The sequence below is a fragment of the Diuraphis noxia genome, unplaced genomic scaffold (genome assembly GCF_037042655.1).
Source record: "Diuraphis noxia isolate RWA-SAM2 unplaced genomic scaffold, SU_Dnox_SAM2 contig0004, whole genome shotgun sequence".
Classification (NCBI taxonomy): Eukaryota; Metazoa; Arthropoda; class Insecta; order Hemiptera; family Aphididae; genus Diuraphis; species Diuraphis noxia.
In genome coordinates, this window is record NW_028301714.1 from 35,666,465 (window position 1) to 35,692,231 (window position 25,767).

Sequence of the window (25,767 nt, forward strand, 5' to 3'; positions counted from 1 at the left end):
ATAATTAAATAAGTTTTACTTATAAAAACGACCTAGCTGGTGTTTATAGGTAGGTTCTATATATTATATATGTAATAATGCCTATTTACGCCCATATATATACATATAAATATATTAATACCCGTTTCCAATATATTAATCCCTCCCACTCACAAATGCCGTCTACCAATATATTTAAGGATAGGTATTTGATAGCTGGAAATTTATATTATTGCGTATTTATGCGTGTCGCTATATCTGTATGCTGTATATTTATAGATGTACCTATATGTATACTCAACGAGCTACAAGACGGCTATACCATATAATAATATATATGTAAGTATATATAATATACCTGCCGGCAAACGGTCGGGAAATTCTTTTGATCAGTGTGCTGCAGGTATATGTATATTATAATAGGTATGTATTATAGATGTGGTGTAGACTGTATAGACTTGAGGGTGGGTGGTGGTGGTAATGGTGGTCTGATGAAGATTCGCGAGGGGTTGCGAGGAGGAGAATACGCGACAAACTGCGGAGGAAATTATTATATTGTCAGACTTGCGTATTTATTGCAGCCGACGTCTCCTTGTTGTCTCTATATGTATATAGCCCTAAGGAATGTGTATTATATAGACATGTACACTATACATACTTATAATATTATATAATATTATTGCTTATTAGGTTATATTTATATGATGCCTAAATACACTACATATATAGGTACGTCATAAATTATTGGAACCGGACTCTTCGAAAGATGCGCATAAATTAAACTTCTAAAGAGACAAAAAATAAATATCAATATGTAAATCCTATATATTTATTTATTTATGTGTTCCTATTACAGTTAGCTAGGATATACGCCTAACGATCAATATAAAGTACAAAATTGATATTCTATACTAATTCTATGTGTATATATTTTATATGTATAGACGTATATATATAGGTAGTCATACATATAATTGTGTTAAAAACTATCATGCACGATGAAACTAATTAATATTTTCTATTAAGCATAGAAATAAATAATATATCATCATAGTTTTCTTTTCCAGATAATAAAAAAAATGTATACTCAATATAAATAGGTCCACATAAGTATACCTATAAGTATAGGTATATAGATAGGTATAATATGTATATGATGATCGAGTTTCATCATTCATATATCTCAAATTTTTTTTTATCACTCTTTTCGACATGTCCTTTTCTGCTAATGAAGAATATTATTCTTTTTAAAGCACCCTAACCCTTTCCCCATTCTTAATTCTAAATCGGAAATAGTTATAAATGTTAAAATTCAATAGGTAACCTTTATATTTGGAGGCTCGCTACAGCATCTAGTCTTATTATTATAAACATATTGTATATTATTTAATTTTTATTGTTCAATATTGTTATTCTTTATTACTTGTATAAACAAAAAACTAATTAAAAATAAAAATCGAATTTCGGTTATATAGGTATATTTAATAATAATAATTTATCATTTTTCTTTATTACCTACCACTTGTATTTTAAATGATGAACATAGAATATAATTTTTTCAGAGCATATATTGTAGGTATCTGAGTATATTTCTTGCTTTATATTATAATATGCTTATATGTTATATAAAAGCATGCATAATTTGAGATTTTAAAGTATCATATAGTAAACGTCACTCGTCCAGCTATCGAATTACTAATAACATATGTACGGTACTAAATTATTAGGACATTATAAATTAAATAACTATCGATTGAATTATTTAATTAGGATTTTCACAAAATATTATATAAATACCCATAGTCAAGTATATATATATATATATATATATATATATATATATATAATATATATTATACAATAATTATTATAAATTCTTTACACAATATGCATACTTTAGTGGTACCTGCTATTACCTGCTAATGCGTATATTTGTATTAAATTATTAATAATTCCTGAATATACTCGCTATAGGTACTATAAAATCTGTGCAATAATAATCACCCATTATAGGTAGGTATAGCTGCATTAAATAACATTAATAGAAATTTAAAAATATAATCTGATTCTATCAGTTATTTTTTAAATTGTATGTGGAACTCCAAAATATTCTTATCATCCATGTAATATATATAGGCGGTATTATACCTATAGAAACATTATGTGTGTGGCAAAGATTTGCCACTAACACACCTGGGTGGTCACCCATCCGGGAACTAGGCAGGTGCTGATTCTCAGTGCACATCAGTAACTTGAGCTAGACACTACCACGCCTAGCCACAGAATTTATGTTATAATAAGTAAACGGTCATATTATTATTATAATATTATTATGATGGCTGAAAAGTTGTGTATAAATAAAATTAAAAACTGTGCTGATGACCACAATGCACATAATATATTTGAATTTTTCATAATTGTAATGAAAATATCAATGACATTTTGTTAAATTCCAAATGAGTTTTGACAATTGTTTTTCTCATCATCTTGTACAAATTCATGAGCTCATCTATTTTATTTTACATAATAACTTTTCAACCGTCAATCGTTATAATTTGTATTAGTTTCTATAGTCGATTTAAGTTTTTTGGTGAGTACCTACCTTATATTTTTTTTATACCTACAAAAAAAAAATGAATTTTAATATTTTCTAAAGTTATTTATTAGGAACTACATTCAATATTTTTTATCGTGATTATACACTTGAATTGTTCTGGCGTTTCAGTATACCCATACGTTTCTAAGTATACACGTCAAGCTAACGGCTTATGGTCGAACAAGATATATTTAATTATAGGTACAGTAGATACGTGAAAAGAATATTTCTTTCCCGTAGTCAGACTTTGGATTTAAAAAAAAAGCAGTGAGTTGTAACATTAGGTAAAAATTATATTTAGTTTAGTTAATTATGTTTAGAAATAATATATTTTATTGCTGCACATCTATCACTCAAGATTTTCGTCTATAAATTTATATGATTTTTATCACAAAATGCTATATTATAAGTCATAGACGTGCACACAGGTTTTGCTCTTTAGTGGGATAAACTGTTTTCCTCAAACATATAGTATTATGTCATAAATTATCATAAAAAATACAACTATAGTGTTATCAGAAACATTTTACTGAAGGTCTGTGCACGCCCATGTGATCCAGATAGAATTCATGTTTTTCTATTGAATTGATAAATTTACTTACATTGGAATCAAATAAACTAAAATTATACATACTAACTGGGTCATATAGAAGTACGCAGACATTTTGGAAACATTTTTTAGGAATTTTTCGAATTGTATTATTTAATGAGCGAAGAGTTGTGAGGAAACTACAAACATGAAGTTAACTCATCACCCACTTTGGCGTATCGCGTAAAATAACTACATCAATAATACTTGGCAAGTTATTGCGATAATTTGCGAGGGATCGTACAGAACACTGTAACTATAATATAAGTGTGGGTTTACTGGTGAGTATTATATAAGTGCGAAATTGAAATTGCTGTACTTAAACACAATTTACATTTAATTATTAAGCGGATTATGTGTTAGTTCACAAATTAATAATTAATACCTACTCTAGAACAGGGGAACAATGACATCAAAAAAAATTGTTTTCAATTTCCATTTTAAAGGTCAAAAGTTTGATGTACTGTTATTTTCCATATTATTAACATTGATAAATTATATTATCTATTTTTTTGCTAACCACATATTCTGATTAAAAGGGACTTTGTTTTTTTTATTTTGCCTATATAATCACGTTTGAACAAAATTAAAAATCTGCCATACCTACATGAATTTGGAATGGATTCATTTTATTTATTATACGGTATTAAAATAACAAAATAGTTGGATGGATTTTAGTATTGAAAAAATCAAGATGTTAAGATTTTTAGACGTAAATATTTTCCGATAGATTATTTTTTTAAACATGTATCACGCTTTTCATTTACAATACATGTATTTTGTTTAATTCTTAGTTTTCCACATTCTATTATTTTTAAATAATATTTTTTTTAGTTTTGTCCAAATTTTTTGAAAACAGTACATTTTATACAAAATAAATCAGAATTTTAAAACTAATATATTACTAACAATATTTTAAAACATTTTCTTCAAATATCATATAATATATGATATCAAAATCATTATCAGTTTTTTCATTTTTATATTCATAATTAAATACGAATTTAGCACGATATTTTTATTATTTAATAAACCCGAAATTTGCATTGCTGCAATAAGTAGACAATAATCAAAAATATACATCTATAATCATACAAATATAGGTACAATTTGGAAATTTATTCTGTTATTAGATAAAATTAGACAGTAAAAAAAAAATAATGATATCTTATTAACTATAATAGGTATTGAAATATTATTATACTTAATACCATTGATATTAAATTTTCTAAGAATGGGGGGGGGGGGGGAAATGGGGAATATCCGCATCAAACAATTTATCTGGGGAATATGTACTATACTACTATATTACACCGAAAACAGCCAGGTAAAAATGTCCAAGATTTGTTTCACTATAATTGAAAACCTGGTTTTAATGATTGTTTTTGTTTCTCCAACGGTTTAAAATCAAAAATTAAATTGAATATTTAAACCTTACCTTGGAAAAGCGGATTTCGAGAAAAAAAGGTGAGCTTGAGATGCGCATTTTTAAAGACGTATAATAGACTATCAAGTTCTGGAAAATAACTCACTGCCATCATTAATGGACAATAAAGTGATAGGCTGCTTCCTTTAAATTTTAAAATTGGGTTTTGTCGGTTATCGCAGGTTTCAATGTAATAGGCAAAAAAATATGTCAACTATATAACAATGATTAATGTTTTGTATTTCGTGGCGTTTTGATTTTTTAGTAAATTATTTGCGTATTATAGCCATGGCCATCCATTAAACGGACATGGTTGGCAATATTATAATAATTACATAATATTATGTTATCGTTCGAGAAACCCACAAATGTACTGTTCATTGTATAATATAGTGATGGAATACGCAAGTTTTAAACTCATATGTTTTTTTCCGTTTTCTCATGAACATGTCGGGCCTTCGATTCAAATCGAAATCGAAATCGTATCATCGTTCACTGCAAGCTTTCCGAGCAGGACATTTTATAAAACAACAACGCAAGTCGACTATACTGCACACACTAGTAGATATTATATGATTAATGTGTACGCTGGGGATTTTGAATTGAAACAAACCCATTCAACATACATTTTCAATGATTCATAGCAATACCGAACCTGTGGAGACGACTTTTATGTATAATATACAAATACACGCCTTTATAATTGGCAAGTAAAAGCCATATACTCTAAGTACCCATGCAGTATTATTGTTATTTAACCTAATTTTTTATATGAAATAATAATTATTAATTATTATGCACATTAACATTGCGATAAATCGATTTTTTTCGGATCATCTACTTCGATTAGACGTTTGACAAAAAAATCGAGTTTTATTTACAATTTATCGTCTATTAGTGTAAATTATTCAACTCAATTAAAAAATACCTATTCGATTATCAAGAATTCAATATTTGCATCAGTTAAATTATTATAAAATATACGCTAGGAGAGCATAATGAAAATGTTATGGTTCGAAATCGAAATAAATAAATCAAACATAATACTGCGGTTACAGGCGTTACAGCCACCAGCCACACAATACTCACCGTCCCGCCGATCATTTAAATCTTGAAAATATTGTAATTATTAATATAACGAGTCAATATTATACTGTGAATAATACAAAGATTGACTTTATTTTTTCTCGACGTGGCGACATACTTGTAGAGTCGTAGTAAGTGTATACAATTATTATTACACTTATCGTTGCAGCAAACTGTGCAGCGCGTAATGATTTCTGGCATATTTTGGTTCATATAACTACTTGTATATATATATTATTGTATTACAATATTATATATTGTGTTTTCTACGAATTAAATAATTGTTCAATAAAAAGTTAAGTAACGAATTATCTAATTATCTTGTTATCTATAAATCAATCTAATGACTAAAATTGTGTAGATATTATATGATTATGTATAGGTAGTAAGTACGTAAAAACAGTGGCGTATTCAGCTTCTTTTTCCTAGGGGAGGAGGGGGGGGGGGGGTCGAAATTTGAACTCAAATCATAGGTACTTATAAAAATATATCAATATATGTCTATAGACGACAGTGTACCGATCATAAATAAATTGACAGTTCTAAATTTTTCAACTGTTTCGTATGTTTAAACTTTAATAATTGATTTCTACCCACTTTTAAAATCCATAACATCAATTATTGTAAACAACATTAACAATATAACAAATAAAATATCTTGAAATACCTACATATAAATATAAAATTAATTTTAAAACCAAAATTTTGGTTCATTGATTAAAATAATTAATAAAATAAATAAGCACCTATATATGAAACACATTCAACAATGTCCTGGGCGATCGCCCCTATCGCTCCCCTTGTATACGCCCTTGCGTAAAAAAATATGTTTATAGCTAAAACAGCGTTTTATATATAGAAATAAGTACATATTACAATACATTGACAATTATAATATCAGTATTATATGCACAAATTAAAACATGATTTTTTTATTATATAACCAGAAACACATTTACTTAAATTCGTTCACATAAGTGTAAAGTATAAAACTGAATAGTATTTATATACCTATTTAGACCTGAGTTTTCCTAGAGTGAGTTAATCTACGAGTTTGTAGTATACGTATTATTATTATACTTATGTACATATATTGTATACATTATATACATTACATATTTATATACCTATAGACAGATTAACGACCTATCAATATTATTCTATGATAATTATTAATTTATTGGTATAGGTACTAATAATTTAAATGTACCTATATACTGGAACAGATCAATAATAAATCTCAATTGAGAAGAGGATCTTAAATTATTTTCAAAAAAAAAAAACAGTAAGTTCTTTAATTAGTACATGTATACCTATTTTTGGGGTAAGATACGGTTGTGAGCATTTTTACCCATCGTTAAAAAATATTATACTTTTATATGCATGTATTGAACCCTGTTATACTCTCCTATATTGATAAGGGAAAACACCAACGTACATGCTATTGTGTAAAATGCTTGCATTGTGTTTCACTTAATTTTTTTAAATCCATTTGAATTCCATGTCTCTTTAAAAACAAAAGAAAATGATTTTTTTTGAACACCATTAAACTTCGGTACTTCACAGAGGAGGGGGTTTGAATCTAGAGTGTAGATACCCGGCTATTTTAGGGGCCCGTTGAAATTAATTTGTAATTTTAGTGATTTTAAATTTTGATGTAAAAATAGTGTACCTACAAAACACTCAACCATATCACTTGAAATTGATTGTATTCTATTGCAAATTTTGTGTAGTAGCCCGCAATAGCATTTAGTATAGGAAATTATTAGACGAGTATCAAAATATTACTGTGATATTGCAGTCTTATGCAGTTGTTCATATCACATTTCAATATTGCAATACCTATCTAATATAATATAAGCGTATTTATTATTTATAGTTTTTAAGTATAATACGTCACATAATCGCAATTATGAAAGCATTAATAAAATTGTAGTGTACAATTATATCATACATGAAAACTGCAAAACTATGTGTAGTATTACCTACTCGGTAATTTTAGTATACCTACATATAATTATCAGGTTATAAATTCATAATTAACGATGATCATTAGTTAAATATATTATAAAGTACGTATATCTACCTATATCTAAGTATGCCTACACTATATTTTATAGCCATATAGACAATCGAAACAATGATATAGGTATTATACTGCACGTTGTATAATGTAACAATGCAAGATTATATAGGTATATATATTTATATATAAATGTCAAGATGGCACAAACACAACATGCCACATAAAGTAATCTATTTGTCATTATTATAATGTAACTAAATAGTCATAAAACGATATGTCGGAAAAGTGCATCAATGTATATAATATAATACCTATAGGTACCTATTCATTTATTTCAGGAAAAATAAATTATAAATTAGCATGTAGAACAATAAGTTTTAATGTAAACACGTTTAACAGCAATCAGCGCTTAATATACTTAATCGTATATATGGTTTTAGGTAAACATCGTGAACACTATATTAGGCAACAATAATAATAGAATTATTTTTATTCTATGTAAAATTTAATTGTAGTTTAATTATTTTTGTTTTAATTTTAATGCGTGCCTAATGCGCGTGGTTGCTTTTCATCAAGCTTGTTGTAGAAAAATAAATCACAATAATTCGTGTAGATACAATGATACATATTATTATATAATACATTTACCAACTATAATTCAGCTATTCTACATCGTACATAGATTAGGTAAAAACTATATAGGTATAGGTGCATTTTTAATTAGGCCAAATATTCGTGTGTGTGTTTATGTATAAATATAATTTTACATCGCGACCTCTGATGTCTACATTGTATTATCTGTAGTATAATTGCTAATTACGGGTGCTCACGTCCAAAACAAGATCATACACACAAAGATAACAATATTTTATTATAATGTACGTTATAAGTACAACTTCCATACATTTTTGTAGACAAAATGCGAAAAGAATAACAGCCATATTTAATTATATATGAGTACACACTTTAACTATGTAAAATGTACATTTTATACATATATATTATACAGGTTACGGACAGTTAAACAAATGTTTTCTAATATGTACAGCTATATGTATATGCATAGACTATATTATTATACGTTATACCTACAATCTCCTTATAAATATATATGTATATATACAAAACAATACCATTGAGACATTGAGACTGCATAGAATACATATAATATATGTGTGTGTGTGTGTCCAGCAATAATTTATATTTATATTTATAATAATTTACTAGGTACCTACCAACTTTAATCCAGACTATATATTATATCATCATGCATATTACTAGTATTTTTATTTCTTCCTATGAACCTCCACTTTAACATAAGTAACGAGTATATAATTAATTACTTTTTGATTATATAATATAGTATAGGTACCATAGGTACTAAAGGTACTGTGTACAAGAAAATATAGGTACTGGAATACTGTATATTATGTGTGCATTAAAAACCACACTGCAATTCTGGCTGTATGATCAAATCAAAATTTAAAAAAACAAAAAGGGAAAATATCCTCTGAGATGAAACTTTAATATATATTATGTATAATATATTTTTTTTATTATTATTAAAATTAAAATATCTTAGCATATTTCATGCTATTACAAGTTTGTTTAAATCTAATTATGTATAATATTAATATATATATATTATTAGTTATTATGTTTTTAGTAAATAAATTATAATATGTGGAAAGCAATGCTTATTATATAAATCTAGTCACATACTAAATGGAGAAAAACTAATATATAATTGAGTCAGCAGTTGGAAAACAAAAATATATTAATTCATTCATTTTTCAGAATAGTAAATTAAATATATCAATCGTGCACGTATAAATGACTACCACGTGGTATAGTTCTTATCATTTATATAACCTTTATCAAATAAAAATGAAGATTTTATACATAAACATGAGAAAAGCTTATATAGTTAATGAATGAAATTATATCAACATCAAAGAAAAATTAATTTGAGAAGAATGCTGTTACATTTAAAGGAAGTAACTTCAACTTACAAGTTTATAGAATAGTGGAACTAAAATTATGTTTTCTAGAAATCTGGTAACTGGATCGAGGAAATGATGAAGGTTTCAGTGCATAGTAAGGACTTAGGGCATGCCGAATATAATCATGTCAAATCATTATTCCCTGTCAAAGACGTGGAAATCACGAATAACAATTTTCCCTGTTTAATAATTCAACTCATACCATATAATATACGACAATATTATGTACACCACTATTTATAGACACATTATTATGGGTTTAGTTGGAATATCTATTATTGTCTGCATGGAGTGTGAAATTGAAAATTGTAAATTTAACAACATAATATTTCAATACACGATGTTTGAATAAAATATGTTGTTTATTAGTTCTACAGTTTTTACTCAAACTAAATATACGTGTAAATAGTAAATAATATGCTAATGACCTTAGTAGTCGAAGCAGAAATTTATAATTTCAAGACCAATAAAAAAAAAAAAAGCTGTAAAAATCAATACAATTATTGTTAAACGAGAAATTACTTTATGATTAAAACTTTATGAGTTGAATTCGGTTAATTTTCCCAATGGTACTTTGTTCTGGAGCCGAAGCCCTAAATAATACTCACGAGAATCGTATTGCAGTGTTCATTTCATTATACATGTCGCAGGAAGGTACCTGCATAAACGGTGTTCATTTTGACATGGTATTATAGTGATGGTACAAAAGTATGTAAGTATACATCAGTGAAATTAAACGTTGGTTACGGTATTGATATATTTTAACCCACTTTTGTTTATTTTATATTGAATATATTATTATGTTTGTTTATATAGTCTTTGGTCAATAAGAATTTCACACGGAAGTTGCCATATTTACTGCTGCACATACATATTATGTACGCATAACTTATTATTATATAACTAAAACGGATAGGTGCCTACTTAGATTTGATCGGAGGAAGTGTTTCAGTCTAAGTGCCTCATACGAAATTCTTAACGAAATTTAAATAGGTAATTATATTATTATTTTATCATACATTAATAAATTAATGATATATAGGTATATACTCGTATATACCTAAAGGTACAATGTATTCATAATGTTCAATTATGTTTAATAATTATATAATATGAATTGCCTATTTTATATTATTCATATTTTAGTATCACTCGTTAGAATTTCGATGTGAACTCATTGTTTGAAAAAATATAGCTGGTTGAGTTTATTATATATTATAATAGATATGTATATATACCTTGCAACATATACCAACTATTATTACAGGAGGAGTGTGCTACCTACAAATTATATTCATTGTAATTATGAGGAGGGTCGTATGTTATTATTATTACAAAATATTTTTAAAAAGATACACTTTTTTTAAAAATGTTTATACTTTGCAAAATCGTATTGAATAGTACATAGTAATCAGTTATCACGACAAAGAACTGCCTATACAGTTTTTGGTTAAACTCAATAATGTTTATGCGACAAGCCGACAAGTGACGATCGCTGCTTAAGTTAACATTGCATTATATTATTTTAAGATCATTTTGTAATCTAAAAGGTAAAATAATAAAAGTAGGTCTACCCAATAAAAGTTTAAGTGTAAGGTTTATGTATAAAATTGATGTACGGCTACCAAAAACCAATTCCCTGCATGTAACTGTATTTTCATCAGCTCAAACATTTGAGATTGACAATAAATAGATAAATGGACGGTGATTATTCCGTATAGAGTAGATAATACTAACCATACTATTTTATCGGATTAACAAAATATATACATACCCTAAACAAATATAATTTTTGAAATGAATTACATAATATTATAGTAGTTGTACTAGCATACTTATTGTATATTGTAGTTATTTGAGGATTGATTGTTGAAGAGGGGGTGGAAGATTTGATCCTCAACATCCAAACAAAAGTTTAGTTGTGCTAAATTCATCATAGGGAGTAGGGAATCTAGTTCTTTTCAAGTTCTCAGACTTCTAGAAAAACTCTATTCTTTAATATTTTCAATTCAACCACTGCGCTTTTGTATATAAAACACAATCTTATTATATCCTATATTGAAGACCTGCATAATAATTATGATTTATGTTATCTTAAACGCTATGTGATGCAAATATAATTTAATTGAAAAATATTGTTAATTTAATTGTTTAATCGTGTGTAATTTTGTTTAGTTTATTTTTTGTTCTGTCTTGAACCCTACTCACATTCAAAATATAGTGAGTAGACTAATGTCGCAATTTTATATTTGTATCAAATATTTTGTTTTTAATAAATAAATATTATTATTATTATTGTCATGGTATTTACAATATTATATAATACATATTATTTATGAATTATCATGTGTACGTTAACTTTAGTGGTAGGCACTTTTAGCCTATATTCTATAAATATAAGTACCTATATATTGGCTACATATTAATACACATACGTATATGCATGTAGTATATTATGTAGGATGTAGATAGTATAGATATCTATACAAAATATAGAAGCATGAAGAGTTTTATCAATTTTTGAGTGACTATGCAGTGTTATAGTCGGAGGTACCCATGTATGTAATATAAATTATAATGTATTTAACTAGAAACTGACGAAAAACTGGCTATTAGAGATACATAATAAATATAACGTTTATTGCATGCAAATCAATGATGGGTATTCATTAATCAATTTATATGTATATACAACTTATTATAAGTAAATGGTATATAAATAAAATATAACGTGATTAAGCATCTGTTTGTATATGGAAATTAATCAGAACGATAATAAACTATTTATATGGTGCATATAATAGAAAACCGTGGTTACCAGGATGATGATGGGGATCTATCTAATAAATGATGTATAGCAGTAACGTGTACATAAAGTAATTATAGGTACCTATATTTATGTATATATAATATATCACCATAAAAAGGGAGGAGATGCTATATTTCTTTTTGTCATCTATATGCGTTAACTATATATATATGTATGTATATGTATATGCACACACCTATATTTTATTTTGTACGTTTTTATTTTTACAATAGCATTCATATCAATGAGCGTAAAAAACAATTTAAACCCGAATTACTTGGTTTTTATTTTTTGTATATTATTATTTATTATTATGTTTGTAATGCTGTACAAATAACAAACATACATATATATTTATATATACACGCACACTCATACATACATACATAAATACATATAGGTACACATACACGTAAATATGTATGAATTAAAATAATTAAATGGCAATAATATATGACACTCCGACACTTAAAATAATCTCAAACCGATTAAGTGGATGAAAAAAAAACAATACCATCGTAACATATTATAGAGTACACGCATAAAAAAAATGGTTTTTTATTGTTAATATTAATATCAAATGTTTCATACAATTTAAGTTAATGTCGATTGTAGATAATTTACAATAGTATATGTATATTTCGTATATGAGATCTTAATTTTTATTAGGTATATTGTTATAAAAAAATGATAGTAACAATTTTTATGTGATTTATAATTTATAAAAGTTGTTCCCAAATGGAATAGATTATTATATTATTATTATTGTTAGGTATTATTTAATTTAAACGTAATAAAAGATAGATGGAAATTTGATTAATTGTTGTGAGTGGTGACAAACAGACAAATAATATTGCATTGTAAAAATCACCCTATGTACATTATAATTTTCACATTATTAATAACCTTGTTGTAAAACAATAAAAAAAATATATTATGGTGAGACGCCGAGACTACATTAACAACCATATTTCCGTACAGTAATGTAAACTATAGGTAATATATGTAATTAAAAACTGTCCACCCGACATACCTTTATAGTAATATGTTACCTGTAGGCTGCAACCTATTTGTTATGAATTTATGATGATTTTTGGGTCTTCATTTTATTATGTCCGCTTGTGGTAAACACTCATATATGCCTAAAGCGCGTCATATGTATATCATATACGTGTGGCAAGTATACCTAATGGGGGTATTCGTGTCACGCGTGTATGGTACAGATGTATAATATGTTTACCTATGACACCCGATGTTAAATATATATATATATATATCCATTGCCATATATATTGGTACTGTATATATCGATGGGATAAGACGGGTATACTATAATCGGAAAGTCTTCTTCTTCGCACACCACAATCATAGTATAATATACGTACAACCCGAACCCGAGCTGTCGAAATGAAGAACAGCAACAACAACAAAAAACGTAAATACACCGCGCGACAGTCTGGTGCAGGTGAGTTGTGTGACAAATTTTCGGGGACAGACGGGCGGAAACCGATACCGGTTTTCATCTGGACACACGCATAAAAAAACCTCACTCACACACACACACACACACACACAGGCACATGATATATAACATACAAATAGCGCAAGCAATTGTTTGATGTGTGTGTGCGTGCGCGCGTTATAATCCCGCGACGGTACCGGTGACATATAATATACTTGTGCGTATATATATATGCGTTTTAATACGTATATTATATACAGGTAGGACGACGTATATATACGAACACTCGCAGAAGGGCACACACGACAAGAGCTTGGAAACCGATATCTCTTATTCGGGGAGACAGAGGTGCTGCACCACGCGAACGCAATACGGTCGATGCATGACGTGTGTGTGTGCGCGTGTGAGTCGTATATGTATATAAACGTTATAAATCCGCAGTTCGGCCGCACCTATGTTGTAATATTATGTCTGTGCGACGCCGTGGTCGTGTACCGCACGTATATGTGAACGTACATATAATAATATACTCCTTATTCGATTTCCATTCAAAACCCGATCAGGCTTCTCTGATATATATATAAAAAAGAAAAAAAAAAAGGTAAAATTATTAACTGGTCGGGTCCTCGGCAGCGCACCGATCCGAGTGGGTAGTATTTCGTACCGTGGCTATAGGTAGGTACGACGGATATGTATATATTATATATATATATATACAAAGTGTATATTAAAATATTATTTTTCATCCTCTTCGCCACTCGCGCTGAAGTATAGTATGTACTTGGCACACACACACACACATCATTGCACAGGTTTATTATTATTATTATTGTTGTTGTTGTTGTACTTATACTGGCGGTTGGGCACGCTAGCGTGTGTGCGGGTATGCGTGTACGTATAAAATGGCGAAGTCGCTTTTGGCCACGTCCACACGGCCAATAAAACCGAAGACTTGCCGGTACTGATTGACTGCTGTGCAGTGGAGCTGCAGCCGCGCGCGACCTTGTCGGAAATCACATAATAAAATATACGGCGTGCTCGTTGCACACATTATATATTATTATAATACGCTGACTTGGCTGTAACGCGCGCGTGCGTGTGTGTGTTTTTTTTAATTGCGGGAAAAAGCGGTGGAGGCTGCAATTAAAAGAAGCGGTTTGTCGGCGTATTTTATGTGTAAATAGGTAGGTAGTCTATATACATTCGCACATTATATTATTATACAGATACCGCGCGATATACAGACCAATTAACCACAAAGAATATAATATATATTAAAATCTTAGTGTGCATTGTATAATATAAATATATATATATATATACAACATACATGTATATACAGTGTATTACTATTAATATATACATTTTTTTTTCTAATTAGTTACGGTATTGTTTTCATTTTTGTTTCTTTTAAACGTGTTCTATTATCATAAATTACACGTGTTCTTTTTATTATATTATCGTTTTCACTACTGTGTGTGCACGGCAGTTAGACATATAGATAATATATATATAGACTATTATATAGTAGTCATCGTATGAGACCGTATATATATTATGTAACATAGTGTATGCACACTTATATATTTTTAATATTACCTATATATTAAATCGATGACGAGCGATATTTCGAGCATTACCGAAAAAACAACTCGCATATTATTATATTAATATCGTCGGACAACCGTCGATTATAAATTTGTAACGGCCTTATATACGTGGGCTTTATCATATCTATATAAATGCTACATATTATATTATTATTATGCATATGATTTGTGCGACCGCTGCAATATATTATATAAATAATATATAGGTATACCGATCGTGATGACGCGCAGTGCGTACTGCTGTCATGATTTATATAAAATCCTATATTAATAATATATAATATAGTGTGTGTGTATGTGTACAGTTCAGGATCTATATATTACTATATAGCTGTTGAGACCTCCTATATCGCCAACCGCATTATTATTATTATTGTTATATATTGGTATGCGACGCGGTGTAACAGTACTCGTTGTTCGATCGTGATTTTTATAGTATCCATTTCAATTTCACAATTATTATTGTATTCTATAAACCATTCCACGACAGACGACTTAAACATTGAAGTATAATACGTCATATGTACATATTATGAAACAGCACAAAGTACATACGAAAAATATCTATAGGAACCTATAACTTATATTTTGAACGATCTACGTACAACAAAATTATTCAAGAACTGGGGCCGTATTGAAAATAACTCTGAAACCGGAACCGGAACCTTTATTCAAATATTTTATTAAGCCAAAACCATTGAGAAAATCAAAAGTATTTTACACAGATTTGGTCATTTAAATTTGTTATTTTTTTGTCGAGTCGTATATCTTTATAAATATTATACTAGAAAATGGTATACGATACATACGCGCATACAGCACACACTCGCACACATAATTTTGTTATTTCTATTTCATCAGTGGAAATGTGTTTATTTCACCTCCATACACGCATTGCAAATGAAATGTAAAAACAGTGAAACCTACGGACAATCACGAGTCTTTCAAAAGTGTCATAGTCAGGCACATTGAAATACCTATTATTTTTATGCCAGATATTATCACATTGCCCGTTCAAGAGAGGTGTCCGCTATATGTACAGGTGCTCGTCAACACAGTTTTTACTGTATTTAAATTATCATGCAGAATCATCTTTCTGATAACTATTAAGTACATATACGAGGAATTAGTTAAAGGAGAAAAATAACTAGGTAAAACTCGGGTAGTAGCGTAACTTGTAATCGTGATAACTATACTATCATGATAGTTTAAAGATGGTATCACCTTATTGAGGAAAGTAATTATATTATGATAGTTGCAGTCGTATAATATCACATGCCATATAATATGTATTATTGTTTATTTAAACTTACTTGTTTTACCATAAATAAAATAATTGTGTGTGCTTGTCTAGTTTTTGTATAAACTGAACAATTCATAGATAATTATTATTACTAAATACATAGGTAATAAATAACTGCTTTTAAAAGCGGATAGCTTAGCCTGCAAAGTTAGGAACTAAGTCTCACTTTAAATTATTTGTTCATAATATCTACAAATTGATATGAGTAATAATTTTTTTTGGCACTGCCAGATAGTATATATGGTGTATTGAATATTAATAATACTATTAGGTATATAATTATATCGTTTTATATTAATAAATGCATACTAGCTATCTATCTGTTATGATATTATATTTTCGCGGTTGTCCGTGTAGGATTTTATAAGAAAACTGAAAACTGCAAACGATGAACGTAAGCAGCCTGCGAACATAATTACATATGCACATATAGATAAATACTATGTATATACATAAATATTCTTCCACTTTAAAAATATTCCCTCATGGTAGGGCGGTTCACAGAATAATAATATGATGTACAACGTACAACTGCAGCACTTATACAATATCACTGTTTGTATATATATATATATATATTATGTATTATAATATAATGCCCATTGAAAATAATATGATGTGGTTTATTATTGTACCTATTTAAAAAAAAAAAAAAACATTTCTTGCTGCTGTGTATATATACATATTTATAGATATTATGTATAATATAAAATAACAGTTACTGAGCAACGCGTTTTATTGTGGAACAACAAACTTATATAACAATTGCATTAAATTGCGAAAAATTTGCATGTGGCTCGTCGGTGTTATTTTTCCATCGTGTTATACTTAAACATAATATATACATAAACTTTTTTTATCTGAGGACCTACGAAATCACTATGTATTATTATATGGTTTGCATACAAATGGACAGGACTGTTTGTGAAAAAATACGCTTTAGATTTCACTTATATAGTACGGTGGGGGGGGGGGGCGAAAACCGTATATGATATCATTTTAACAATGGTCGTAAAGTGTCTGAATTGAGGGTCCGAGAACGCAATAAAAGAGAAACGGACAATGAGAGAAAATGAGAACTGCGAACCTATACTAAGTTAGCATATACCATAGTGTATACTGTATATACCTACTATATCAATAAATATTGATTTAAAAGCTGCTTGTTTGTTAAGTGAATTAATTTTAAAGTAAGTATATTATTGTTTGGACGTTGGAAGTATACGTATTATAGATACTTGAAGATTATAAATAGGTCTTGTATATTATCCCTATTACTTATGCATACTTTTATAATAATAATAATTGATCGGTGAAATGTAGACTGGTGTATTACAATATTATTAGTTCGATTCTATACAACTATCTGGTACATGAATAATAATAATACAGCCTAACATTGACTTTGTTCACAACTGCGAAATTAGAAAGGGCTCAAGTCAGTGTTTTGTTAGAGAAACATTGATAGGTAGTTATGCTATTTTCCGTACATATAAGACCTTATAGTGAAAAAAACAAAAACGAAAAAACGAATTTTTTGGATAATTTATACGGCGTTGAACACCAGCCGTGACTCGCAGCAATTAAAACGATACGATATCGCGCTCGCCCGTTTGTCCATCGCCACTACCGCCGGTGGCGTGCTCGTATATTATAATACAATAATAATACATATATAACAATATTATATAATATTATAAAGGGGCATATACCTTATGGTACGTATATTTTACGTGGCCATTACCTACATATAGGTACCTACAATATAATATGAGCTGCAGGTCAAAAACTATAATAGGTACCTATATATATAACATATAGGTGTACTATTCCAGCTACCATGTCTATGTGGAATATGTATATCTACTTATATACTATTACTGACCCTACACACTACACCACTGTCCACCTTGCGGAGCCGCATCAGTGTGAAACGCTATTATAATGGGACCTCTTAATGGTGTTTGAACAATGCGTTTATGTTATTCGTTTCACCGAAAAGGTGTTATTAGCCTGCACGTACAATATATACCTATAGAATGTGGTTAGCACATTTTCCGCTGCTTCTCGGTGGAAAGGTTTTATTTTTTTCGACGATCCCGAGTAGCCAAAATAAAAAAAAATAATAATGCATAGGTACACACACACATATATACATAGTTGAATGTAATATATACATTATGTTGCATATTATAGTGTAGAAATGTGTCCGACACCGGAAAACAGTGTCGCGCAGTAAAAGTATGTCGGAACGGTATGATGCAGTAAATCGTGCACTATATATAGAGAATATACATACATACATACATTATGCGCATTAATATAATGCATAATGAAAATGGTTTTGAAAAAAAAAAAAACACGAGCGGCGGATGTCACTGGTTTTTTGGCCTCGTCGTTTCGGACACAGGTGCAGCGGCGTGCCACAGGGTTTCTGCAATGGCAGTGGTGTGCGGCGATCGTGTCGGTCGCAGGGAGGTATATATATATATATATATATATATATAATATCATTAATGCATTATTAATATCGTATCGTATACGTTCGCGGACATTAGAATATAATTATTTTACAATATATAATATAATATATACATTTTGGATACGGTTTTATTATATTATGATTGTGCACGCGCGCGGCTAACGATTTATTAATAAATGCGGTCGGTCACTGTATGTCAAGTCCGTGGAAAATATATAATAATATTACGACCGCCGCCGCCGCCGCCGCCGCTGTTGTAGAGATTTTTTTCCAAATCGTAGTAATAACACTGCACGACGGAGAAAATGCGACATCGTTGAACCTGCCGGCCACAGTGAATTTGCTATATATCAACTGATGTAATTACTCGGTCGCAATGCACACGTGTAACCGCAACTACATAATAATATTAGATATTTTAGTGTTTTTTTTCGTTTCGGTGTGGACGCAACATTGCGATTTAATGGAAAAAAAAAACAATGAAATATTTAGAAACATTTAGAGAAAAACAATGTAAAGAATATAGATATCAATATTTAGACGCAGATTTTCACAAAATATTTTCAACGAGTTCCGCTTCATTGCTCGGTGGTTTTTACTCTTAACCATTTGTGTAATGATGGCAATAATTTAATGAGGGCTATGCTGTTACAGTGAAGAAGGGAGCGGAAAAATTTCCGAAGGTACATAAAGTTTGAATATATGGCTTTTTGTTATTAATTGATTTTAAAAATATGTTTTACATCTGACTTAGAAATATAATCTTAAATATTTCATGACAAGAGAGAAAAAAAAAATTAAATGCTACACTTCTACAAAACGTCTGATTATGCCATAAGTTAGTATGCGAATAAATTATAATTGGATATGTTGAAGTTTATGTAGTTTTATTGTTTTTGATGTTTAAATATGTTGATTCTCATCAAAGGAATTCTGTTATATTGTTTGATGAAATAAATGCACTTCAAAGCTTATAATAGAGGATTTGGAAATAGATTTTAGTGCAGAAATCATTTAAATTAAAAACGTTATTTCAACAAAACAATAAATATGAAATTGATTTACAGAAACGTACATTATTCAAAATTATATAAGGATAATTATATCGTCGAAAAAAACATATTTTGGTATAGTTGTCTGCAGTCTTATCAAAATTAAATGAATTCCTAACACTTATAAAACAACTAAAAATATGTATAAGCAATAACATAAAATAATAAGCATTCAATAATAAAACGACGGATATTTCATTGAAGAGGTACCTTTTTTTTATAAAGATATAGATGCATCAAAATAACCACAAAGAATCAAAACTGTCAGTAAACCTACCGAAAATTTAAATTAATGATATACTTATATTGTACACCGTATATAGTACCTATATTATAATATTATTATACTATATTATATCTATGACATATCACTGTTTATTGAAGTGTATAGCTGTTGGGTACCTAATAACTATACTGACGCCGTGAGAATTTAAAGAGGAATGACGTTTTACAAAAACGTCTAAAACGAAAATGAATAATAACAATAAAATACGATCTATGTATATACTCGTATACGATATGGGTTCTTCCGCATTGTCCAAGTGACTCGTGTGACGGACATTTTTGCACTGGTTACTTCAAAGAATTTGAAAATACGTGACACGGATATTGTACACGGACAATAGTCGATGAATATTGACGTTTCAACAATTTTTATGTCTCAGGTACACTCGCAAGTTTTTGAACGGCTATGTAGGTCGGCTTTTTGGTGTTCTTACACACGTCTTACACAAATACACAATAAACGACGGCAAAATGTTCAGTTCTGTGTTGTACATTCTTCCTCTGTCACGGGTTACATCTAAAATATTCTGTAGGTGCACATGGTACTTACATTTGAACGGCATGACGTTTTATGAGATCAACAGAGCGAGAAATGAAATGAATATAAATCGTCTGCAAGACGAGACGCCCAGTGGAATCTGCACGACAATATTATTATTGGTCGATCACGATTCCATTAGGCACGCGTAACAAATGACTGAAATAATAATAATAATACGCAGTGAAAGTATAACGATTTCGACGACGCTACAAGAATATTATAATGGACTGTCCGGCGCTATTCAGCTTCGGTGTTTGTATACATTATACATTATACAGATATACGTATATACATATATATGTAAAATATTATGTTATATTAATTTTTTTTTCTTTTCACAATATTATGTAGATCGATCATATCATTAGTTTAGCACCTAATTTATGTGACTCCCGTATTAATAATTATTGTATTATGCGTTGTTTGTGTTTTACAATAACACATAATAATAAACATTATAGCAAGCACTACTATTGTGATATAATATTTTGATGTAGTGAATTTTGTCGAATACCCTCCATTTTAACCGGAACCGATACATCACGTCGATTTTCAATAATACATTTATGTGGTTTACTAAAAGTGAATTCACCAGCAAACTTTCCTTTCCCCAAAATATTTGTTTGACACTCCCGCCACATTATATATATATATATACATATGTTATGTTATGTTAATATGCAAATGTCCGGTCCTCGCGCATGATAGATCGCCCGAGAAAATGTAAAAGCGAATATAGCGTAATTGCTATTGTCATTATAAAAATATATATATACGATACACATAATATTATGATGTTAATAGTAAATGCGTTACGTATAATAATACACACGCTGCAGTAATGCATCGTATTTATGCATATCGTATGCACATCCATCCAATATAATATCCATTTTAATCATTTAAAAATGTATAGATCTTAAACATTTCTCGATTTTAACCAACTATTCATAATAAACGTTAGTATCCATAGTAAGAGAATCTTAAAACGATTAATTCGATCAAAGAATACAATATCCTATTATACCTATTTTTTAATAATAGGTATACTTGGTAATTTAAAAAGAGACACTATAACACGATTTGAAAAAAATTATATTTGTTTTGCGCACAATACAAATATGTATATTATATAGGAATCTAAGTAGGTACATCGTGTATAAACCTCAGTTTCAACGTTGAAAATATATTTTATGAAATAGCTAAACACTGTTAAATATATAATATACACATCACAAAACTTTTATTCCGTAGTATGTTCTTAATTTAAAATACAAATCGTATTATTCAAAATATATTTAAACATTTAACGCAGGTAAATTCATCCTTATTATATTATTTTATACAACATACGTTAAGGAGATTATTATTTCACACTGCACATGAGCCATCTAAGGGTATTAGTATAAAATATACAGTAGCAATTCAAGCGGATATTTGAAGAAAAATAAACTTGGACAGAAGGTAATGATATTATACAATATTTTGTCCCTACTCATATTAAATCCCATATTTTAGTGTAAAAACGAATAAATTAAAATACTGTATCTAAAAAATAAAAATAAATAAATGTATTTATTTATCTATTTTATAAAATATATAGACATGTATAATAGGTTTGGCACTCTGTACAAAAATTTCAGATTTTTTCTTCGAGATATATTCAAAAGGTTGATGCAAATTAAGCTATATATTATACCTACTGACAATAATAATAATAAATGCCGTATTTTTAAATTCTTCATTTTCGGGTTACGCTTAATCCGATTAACTCATGCGAAGTTACACTAAACCGAAATACACCAATCGTTGTATCTAATCCACCACACGCGAATATGCCCACTTCAGCCGGATTAGTTCACAAGGCTAGGTACACTGGCACTCAAATGCTCGTGAGCTAAGGTGATCTAAAACCAAAATACACTTTTAGAGTTATTCATAAATTTCAATAGTTATAGTTATAGCAGCTATTCAATAATATAATTTGGTATTACATATATTATCCGGCAAAGTCAGATAATAAACTTCAATTTAATTATATACATATTAACTATTATAAAAAATTTTTTGGACTAAAGTGTTTTTAAATTAATTAATTCCTACAACGTTTTTTTCTTTGTATTAATGCTATAAAAATCAAATAATTTTAATGGAACTCATCAGTTTCATTCATATAGTATCGATTCTCGCCACCCAACATTGAAGGTGTTCATATGCCATTTGAAGCCTAATGTTTTGTTTTTATTTTTTTAGCAGTGAAAGTGTTTTTTAGATTTTAAATTTAGTATTAAATAGTTGAATATTGAAATATCTCACCATTATTTAGCTTTATTATACTGCAGTGAAGTTATGGTTCTCTTTAATTTCCAAGTGTGTTTCGAGGAACTTCAGGACATTTCTTTCCGAGATTCCCATTAAATGGATATATCCATGCTTAGGTATGTACTTATGTATGCAGAATCCACATTATGAAAGTCATAAGTTATGTTAAACTAGGTACCTACGTAGATATTTTATTGTGAATAAGTAAATAACTACAATGATTCATCATGTAATTTGTTACGTTCTGTAAGATGTAAACATATAGTGAACTGCAGTGATGGCGATCGTATAAAATAGAAAATTTGGATTTTGGAAATCCCGTTTCTGCTAACTGGTCTCGAATCGTAGATATATAATATTATATACCTGGTAGTAATTATTTTAGCAAAATAAAAAAAATAACCAAAACCCAAAATTATTTAATGTTTTTGATGTGGATGATACTCTTATAGTTAAGTAATTTCGAGCATAAATATATCAGTTGAATGGAGATGATTGATGATGGCATGTGTTACACTCGCACTGCACACAAACTCGTACACTATACGGTGTACATATATATATATATATATATATATATATATATATATATATATATGTTATATAAGCACAACCATGTTGTCCACAGATATTTCGTATGACTAAAAATAGCGATCGCGACTGTGACGAGGATGAGTGGGCGAGTATACGACAGTCGGTGTCCGTGTGGGGAGGTGGGAGGGGGATAACGGCAGTTTCGGCGGTGATAGTGGTCACTCGCGGTGAAGGGTTGTGTGACATATTGACCGTTGTTCCTGTAGTGCACACACACCACGAGCCTCCGCTGCAACTGCCCTAGCTAGCTGTTGACCGTGTCCCTTTTCAAAACCCGTTAATTAATACCATCCACTTGCTAATGATAGGCTACTGAATTGTTTTCTGCGCCCGCCGCCTCGTCCGTCGCTAATGAATTATGAAGGGCTATACTATAAGTGGCATTGTGCCCCTAGGCCCGTAATATGTCACCACGCTGCACGCCCCTTCGATTGTCCAGTCCACCCATCAGCGCCGTCCACTCCGACCTACCCACTACGACGACCGTCAGACAATGTATATTTTATTACATTATAATAATAATAATAATAATATTATACACCTTGATGGGGTTTTATTATTACGATTTTATGATTTTTTTTTTTTTTTTATGTTCGCTGTTGGAAATAGTTGTACACAAGGTGTATATATAGTGTACTTGGGCGTTTTTATCCGAGTAAATATAAAAACCAAAACAAACAATAATAATAATAAAAGCATAAACAATTCAACCCTACGGCCTGCAATGATTTTTCACGAAAAGTCTTCATATTGTATGTTATTAAACCGTCAAATCTGATGCCTATGGATTTCAATAGTAAATTAAATTATAGAAAAACAGCTGCGTAATTAACCGATGTACCAATAAAGAGACCAATGGCGAGACACTATGAAAAATCGTGTTGGTTATCTTGAAACTGGGTAAGAACTAAATAGGAGTCAGTCGGTCGTCGATCCATAATATCAATACCCCAATATGTTGATCCTTTCATATTATATTCTATTCCTCAGTTCTACGTATACAAGGAAATATTTATGATCGTTTTATTCTTGTTACTTGGGTTTCTGAGGAAAAAAAAGGATTCCTCAAACTTACCTAAAATTCAAAGTGTTTTATACGGTGTTCCTATTTTGTGTATTCAAAATGTTTAGGTATATGATAAAATATACAGCCATATATACAGAAGAAATTTATTCATAGTTAATGCAAAATCAAAAGGACTACGAGTTTGGTCGCATTCAGCATCAATAGGTTCTACAAAACGGATACACTCAAAACATGGACATTCAGTTGGGACTTTGATATTTTATACGTGTTAACCGATAACATAATAAATATAAGTAAAAAAAATGTTCTACTATATTTCAAATCATTATAAGGACTTCAGTATTTCTTAACGTAAGTATAACGCCTATGTTTTTCCATGTTTCCGGTTGGCATTTTCAGGAACATTGTCACTGTGTCGATTGCCCATGTTAGAGTAATAGTTTAATGTTAAGCATTATATGAATATAATAATATGATATATTCATATTTACCTATTAGTTATTACCTAATATCTTAAAATAAATATTCATGTTACATGTATTTATGAAAATGTATGACATTTGCAGGTTGTTTGA

General features: G+C 29.3%; 1 protein-coding gene across 1 annotated transcript in view; it reads right to left on the minus strand.

Annotated features, from left to right (window-relative positions):
• The window catches only part of LOC107168569 (homeobox protein caupolican-like), a 65,339-nt gene that overhangs the window by 30,888 nt on the left and 8,684 nt on the right, over positions 1–25,767 (minus strand). The window lies entirely within an intron of this gene.